The sequence below is a fragment of the Scylla paramamosain genome, chromosome 15, assembly GCF_035594125.1.
Source record: "Scylla paramamosain isolate STU-SP2022 chromosome 15, ASM3559412v1, whole genome shotgun sequence".
NCBI classification, from domain to species: domain Eukaryota; kingdom Metazoa; phylum Arthropoda; class Malacostraca; order Decapoda; family Portunidae; genus Scylla; species Scylla paramamosain.
The window spans coordinates 25,133,512-25,141,011 of NC_087165.1; the positions used below are offsets into that span (position 1 = coordinate 25,133,512).

General features: G+C 40.7%; 1 protein-coding gene across 1 annotated transcript in view; it reads right to left on the bottom strand.

Annotated features, from left to right (window-relative positions):
* LOC135107721 (uncharacterized) overlaps positions 1 to 7,500 on the bottom strand; it is a 51,371-nt gene that overhangs the window by 12,576 nt on the left and 31,295 nt on the right. Inside the window, exon 3 of the mRNA XM_064017915.1 lies at positions 3,144 to 3,231. The gene's annotated coding sequence lies outside the window, so the exon portion shown is untranslated. The remainder of the gene's footprint in view (positions 1 to 3,143; positions 3,232 to 7,500) is intronic.

Below are 7,500 nucleotides of genomic sequence, written 5' to 3' on the forward strand. Positions count from 1 at the left end.
AAACTGTTGTTCAAGTTAAGAAAGACACTGGATGGATAGATGGATTCATTGGTGGATAGATTAATAGATAGATGGGTAGATAGATGGATGGATGGATGGATTGATAAATAGATGGATAAACATATATGAATGGATAGATATTTAGATAGACACAGTCATATAGATAGATAGATAGATGGGTAGATAGATAGGTAGATAGGCAGATAAACAGCCAGGTAAACAAACAAATAGATAAATTGACAGATAGATAGACAGACAGGTAGATAGTCAGATAAACTCACAGATAGATAGATAAACCAAAACAGAAAAAAAATAAAGCAATAAAGATGAATAAAGGGATAGAAGAAGGGATAAAAAGAGGTGGATGACTAATTAGACAGCCTTCAAGAGAGAGAGAGAGAGAGAGAGAGAGAGAGAGAGAGAGAGAGGAGTATAACGTGACATCTGAACCCGCAGTAAACTTACATTCCACTCTTCATTCATGACACACAACTGTATGCATTATTCTGAAGCTTCAGGAAGGGTAAAAAAAAAAAAAAAAATACTACTCTCACTGGATTGAATGAGTAGTTTTTTTCTTTTTTTTCTTTTTTTTTCCAGGAAGAGGAGAGGAAAAGGAGCCAATACTGTTCTTTTCAGTCGAGTATCTGTATGCACAAAAATTCGCACGTACATTTGGGCGAATGCTAACCCTCGATACTGTAATTTCATGTTTTTTGTAGGAATTTAATGTTATTTAATGTTTAAAAGGGAAAGCTTAGCCCAGGATAGAGAGAGAGAGAGAGAGAAGAGAGAGAGAGAGAGAGAGAGAGAGAGAGGAGAGAGAGAGAGAGAGAGAGAGAGAGAGAGAGAGAGAGAGAGACTGCAGTAGTGATGAAAGGACGTAATAGAAATCCATTTTTTGCGTCATGGAGATCATCCACGTAAAAAAATGAAATAAAAAGAAAAGAGAAATAGAAATAAAAAAAAAATAGAATAAAAAATAAATAAAAAAAGAGGTAAAAATAAAGTTGAAAAAATAAAAGACAATCAAAAGTTTGCTCGAATGCCGCTCGCTCTCAAAAAGGAGGCAGGAATAAGAGAAGATATTGTATGTAGTCTGCAAACATTCCACCACCTGTTGGCAAAAAATGATCTTTAGGTCCTTTTCTATCGACAACATAAAACTGGAAACCATAAACACACACACACACACACACACACACTCTCTCTCTCTCTCTCTCTCTCTCTCTCTCTCTCTCTCTCCTTACACCACACCAAATATTAGTAAATCACTATTAACAAACGAATATAACTCAGCGTATAACAACAAACAACTATAAGGAGATTTTCAGATATTACATAAAACTTTAAAAATCCTCTCCTTACATTACGCAAACTATCATTAAAACATATATAAACCAACCAACACCACCCTGACGAAGAGTATTACAACAAAACCATCTTATAGAAGGAGATTCTGAGACGCTAAGTAATACCTCTTTAAGAAAACCAGCAGAAGCACGTTACGGACAGGACTCATTAGCTTAATCTTGTGGATACTCTGGGGAGCCTCGCCGATAAGTTCACGTGACTCGTCCCTCGCAACGCAATGCCCTGGGAAGTGGGAGGGAGTGAGGGAGGGAGGGGTGATCCTGCCGCTCCTCCCACGTGTCTCTTCTTTGCTCAGTTTTGCTGGATGCGTGGGGTGGGATGGGTCTCTCTCTCTCTCTCTCTCTCTCTCTCTCTCTCTCTCTCTCTCTCTCTCTCTCATTTTTCCATCTTTTTAATAATGTATCTATCTATCCGTCTATCTATCTATCTATCTATCTATCTATCTAACTATCTATCTATCTATGTATCTAGCTATGTCTATATATGTCATCTATCTATCTATCTATCTATCTATTTATCTGTCTATCTATCTATCTACCTATCTCTCTATCTTCCTACCTACCTACCTGTGTATCTATTTATCTTATCTATTTATGTGTCAATCAATTTATCAATCAGTCTCTCTCTCTCTCTCTCTCTCTCTCTCTCTCTCTCTCTCTCTCTCTCTCTCTCTCTCTCTCTCTCTCTCTCTCTCTCTCTCTCTCTCTCTCTCTCTCTCTCTCTCTCTCTCTCTCTCTCTCTCTCTCTCTCTCTCTCTCTCTCTCGTAATCTTTCACTCTAAATGTTAAAGTCCCTTCACAGAAAATGGGGGGAGGGGTTATAGTATCAAACTTGCCATTCGCTTCAATATGTATTTTTACCACTCATGTTTTGCCGGTGAAAATTTAAAGGGCATCGCCTGTCTTGGTTGTGTTCTGTCGGAGGGGAAAAAAAAAGAAAGAAAAAGAACAACAACTACGTGTTCGATGTAGTTAAAGTTGTTGCTCTCGGTTTTAATTTCTTGAGTTTGTGATGCGAATAATGTAAGACAGTGTGATGGTCGGCGTGAGGGAACTGTGGAATGGTAGTAGCTAATGTACTGGTGGCTTAGATGTGTGTGTGTGTGTGTGTGTGTGTGTGTGTGTCTGTTTGTTTGTCTGTAGGTCTCTTGTCTCCTTTCTGTCTGTCTGCCTGTCCGTCTTTCTGTTTGTCTGTCTATCTGTTCGTCTCCTTGCCTGTCTCCGATTCTGTCTGTCTGTCTATCTGTTTGTCTCCTTGCCAGTCTCCGTCTCTCTCTCTCTCTCTCTCTCTCTCTCTCTCTCTCTCTCTCTCTCTCTCTCTCTCTCTCTCTCTCTCTCTCTCTCTCTCTCTCTCTCTCTGATGCACGTTTACTGAAATGGTACCGAGTGACTGACGAATAGAAAAAAAAATTTCCAACTGAAAAAAAAATGGATAGAAGATTCGAAGCAGGGAATGAACACACGAATGAATGAGTGAGTGAATAGCTGAATGAATGGAGAGAGAGAGAGAGGAACGAATGGAGGAACTGAGGAAGGAACGACGGCAGGGGCAGTGGAGAAGTATGGTTTGGACGGGCGGAGGACGGAATATTAGTTTTGTGAGAATGTGAGAGTGATGATGTAGCGCCGACGCAGGACACTGATTAAACTGCGAGGCTTTGATGTGTGTCAGGAAAGGGCACATTGATTTGAGGTGTGTGTGTGTGTGTGTGTGTGTGTGTGTGTGTGTGTGTGTGTGGAGGGAGGAGGGGGTTGCGGGTGGGTACTCACTATGGTGTACAGAGCAGCTGTAAGGGCGGCATGGCGGGCGTCAAGACGGAGCCACCCACGCCCACTCACGCGAACCACGGGAGCCACCCTGAGAGAGAGAGAGAGAGAGAGAGAGAGAGAGAGAGAGAGAGAGAGAGAGAGAGAGAGAGAGAGAGAGAGAGAGAGAGAGATATTAGATTCCTGGAGGTACAGACACGCCCAAATAAAATAAAAAAGAAACGAAAACTAAGATATGCAAACCAAATATAGGCAGCAGTCATGCAAGTAAGCGATAATCACCAGCACACTCATTTACGTCAGACGAGAGAGCTTTCATGCATAATTATGTGTAGCATCTCCCAATGGCGTTGCAGAGAAATGCATGATATTAGCAGTAACGCGGCCTTAATTAGCGCAAAGCTTCGTGCAACTTAAGTAAGTATTCTGTGCGGTGGTCGAGAGGCTTAGTGGAGGTGCGTGAAAGAGAGTAGGATCAGGAGTGGAAATAAGGTAATGCTGCATTTCACGGGGATGCATCAGTGGTGGCTTCTTTGTACACTCTACACAGGGAAGCTTTACTCGAAAGGATGTTAATTCCAGATGTGTTAAAAGGAGAGAGGCAGAGTTACAAAAAAGGGAAGAATTAAGAGTAGAAAAAAAAGAGAGGGGAAGAATTAGGAGTAGAAGAAAAGAAGGGGAACAACTGAGAGTAGAGAAAAAAAGAAAGAGGGAAAGAATTAGAAGTAGAAAAGAAGAGGGGGAAAAATTAAGAGTAGGAAAAAAGAGAGGGAAGAATTAGACGTAGAAAAAAAATAAGAGGAAGAATTAGGAGAAAAAAAGCGGAGAAGAAGTAAGAAGAGAAAAAAAGAGAGGAAGAATAATGTATCTCAGTCTGTCTTCCATGTAAATTTTAACCAAATAATTAGATTCCATTCACAGAGATGACCGTTCCATCCATGCCAAAACTTAACCTAATCTCATCTAACCCAGCGTACAATTTTAGGGAAATCGCTCAAGGTATGGGAAATTTACTTGGGGAAACTTACGGTATACCATTTGAACGTGCGTATATGCATAGAAATAAGAACAAATACCAAAAAGAAAATGTGGAAGATGTCACATAAGTATTCAAAGATTTGATCCTTTCAGTGCTGGACAATGTTTCCCAAAATCACCAAAAAAACACTAAGATCATTAACAACTATTTTTTTTTTTTTTCTCCGATGACTTACACCTTCAGTGGTTATTTTCATTTGCAGCCTTTTTGTTGCTCTAGGCCAGCGTCCCCTCGTACATAGAAAAAGCCCTATTTTGTATTGTAGTCTCCTAGATACTTTTGCACCCTAAAAAAAATGAAGCTTGCATCCTCTCTTTTCTGTAAGTTCATGCAAATATTGAATTTTTGTAGTTCTCTGAATGCCAACAAGAGACAACCGTAGCTGTATAAAGTAACAATTTTTTTCTGCTGTGATTTCTCTCTGTTATCACTCAGAGAACTGTAAGAATTGGTTCGCATAGATACACGGAAATGCAGAGAGAATAAGAACTTAATTTTGTCCTACCTGGCCAGTAGAACTACATCATAACATAAGAACAAGAGGAAAAAGGGAAGCTGCAAAAGGCTGTCAGGGTTACATGTGACTGTCCTGTCAAAAATAAATAAATAAATAAATAAATAAATAAGAAAAGAAAAGACTAGTAAAAAAAAGTGTTTAGAAATATAAGTAATTAGGAGTAAAACTGTCCAGTAGAGGAAGAATTCAGAACATGTAAATTAGATAACGATTATTAGTTTCCACGTCAGCCTAGGAGAGATGTTCTGACAGCAGGGAGTGGAGGGAGAGAAGGCACGGCTACGGTTGCGGGAAAGAAGACTGGAGGAGGAATCGATGTGGGAAATGAAAAGAAAGTGGATTTGGTCTGGAAGAAAGAAGGTAAAGCAGTAGGATATTGAATAATAGATGATTTGATGTAAGGAATTGTGGGAGATCCGGTTGTAGTCACAGAAAGGAAGAGATGATATGAACAGAGAGAGAGAGAGAGAGAGAGAGAGAGAGAGAGAGAGAGAGAGAGAGAGAGAGAGAGAGAGAGAGAGAGAGAGAGAGAGAGATTAATAATTATTTTCTCTTTTCATCCCTATTACTGATAAATTCTTTAACTTTAGCCTTTTTTCTTACAAGTGACTTAACTATTAAAAAAAAAACTGTATCATGACATCTCCCGAACTTTTTTATTTCAGCTCTGAGCATTTCCGACCAACAGTACAAAGGAAAGAATAGGAAGAGCATGGGACACTGAAGTACATAGGAAAATCATATATGAGTTTTATTAATGTGAATAATTCGTTTAAGTGCTCGATTGGAATAATAAGGAAATAAGATAACTATGTCGACAGAAATACAAAATGGATGCTTGAGAAAGAGGAAAAAATTAAGAGGTGAAATCATGGAAATTATGGTAGGAAAGTGTGACGTGGGATATGTAGAAATGAGTGTACGAGTGGGGAAGTAAAAATAAGATTAAATAGAGGGGAGAGAGAGGGATAATGTACAAGTAAATACTAAATGCTTGAGAACCGGAACATAACACTCTCGTTGAAGGAGGGGAAAAAAAGACTGGTGGAGGAATAGAGAGTAAATGCAGAACTACGACTTGAATTACTTGATGGAAAAGGTAAAGTGAACATAACACAATAAATTAAGGGGAAGCTGCAAGAAGCCATCATACCTACACGTGGCAGACCCTCCATGAAGCACACCTACCTATTTCTACCTGTCACCCTCATCAATGGCTTTATCTAATCTTCTTTTAAAAAGCTTTTCGTAATGACTCAGAACTAGCAACCGGATCAGTGAGTTTATTTATCTACCACCCTGTGCCAGTCAAACATGGAGGGAAGCTGTGATAGTCTTGCTATATTAGGAAAAACGATTCATGCGAGTGAAGGGATGAGAACAGCAGGTGGTAACTGAAGTCAAACAAGGAAGGGATGAAAGATCTAAAAAAAAGGTAGGAAATGGAAGAACATGGAATATTGCATGACGCAGAGAAAGAAAAAGGATAGTTTTTTGTTGCATGTGAGGGAATAGAGGCTACAGAAAGAAAAAGAAGAAAAGAAAACTCTGGAAAGACAGGAAGAGGGGAGGAGTGAATGCCTCGCGGTCACTCCAACATTTCCCTTCCTGGACACGCTTCAGTCAGCCAAGCATTCTCCTCCTGGCGGACCAACACACCGCCTTGCTGGAATGGGCGTGGCAGGGACTTGTGAGCTGGGACGGCGACTCGACAGCTGCCAGGGAGACGAACGAGGAAGAGGAAGAGGGAGAGGAAGAGGAGGAGTAGTAGGATGTGCGTGCTGTATACGAGAAGGCCAGTCAGGTAGCCGGACACATTCAAGCGTGATGGAATAATTGTGACAAAAACACTAAGGGGAAAGTTAGGAACGGGAAGGCATAGGGAAGGAGTGAAGGTGGTGAAGGAGGAAGGAGAGGGAGGATATCGAGGAGGCAGAGGAAAATTCGTGGCGTTGGTTAAACTTGAGTGGCGTGGAAGGGGAAGAGGATAAGGATGAGACCGAATTTCTCTTTCTCTAAGCGCGTTAAAGAGCAGTAGAGGGAAGGGGGAGAGAGAGAGAGAGAGAGAGAGAGAGAGAGAGAGAGAGAGAGAGAGAGAGAGAGAGAGAGAGAGAGAGAGAGAGAGAGAGAGAGAGAGAGATCAATAGCCATTATCAAGCTCCCTTTCTAAACCCTAGCACACTTTACTCTCTTAAAAGCACTGTCGGGATCACTGCATTAATTCCTCACGATGATATGAACGCTTGTATAGACTCCATTCTTTACTGCGACTCTTGGGAATGCTGAAGTGCTCTCAGTGAAGCTTGCTGGAAAATCTCAGAAAATTTGCTAATGCCCCGGAGAGTATTTTATAAGCTACGGAATATCTTTAGAAACTGGTCGAAAAAAAAAAAAAAAAACTAGGCAGGGCATTTCCTTAGTCTGTCCGAGAACTGGAGAGAAGTGGAGGGAGGGAAGGGGACTGAGCCTTGTGCTATGAGAGCGACACTATCACATCATATCTGACGTCTTACTCCCCTAATGGGATGACCATGACAAAGGCACCTCTATTCCTCTCCTTCCCTGCGTCTCTCGTTCCTTTTCCATTATCCTCCCACCCTCCTCCTCCTCCTTACCTCCTCCTCCTCATCCCTTCTTATAGCTCGGGTCTTTCTTCTATTCTCATTCTTTCTTTGCGTCATCACCTTAACCCTTTCGCTGCTAGACAAAAATTCTTCCTTCAATACCTACAATTTTTCAGGCACTTTTTTTATGCTAAGCTATCGCAAATATTTTTGTACAGTAAGAAGACTAAATTAACTTTG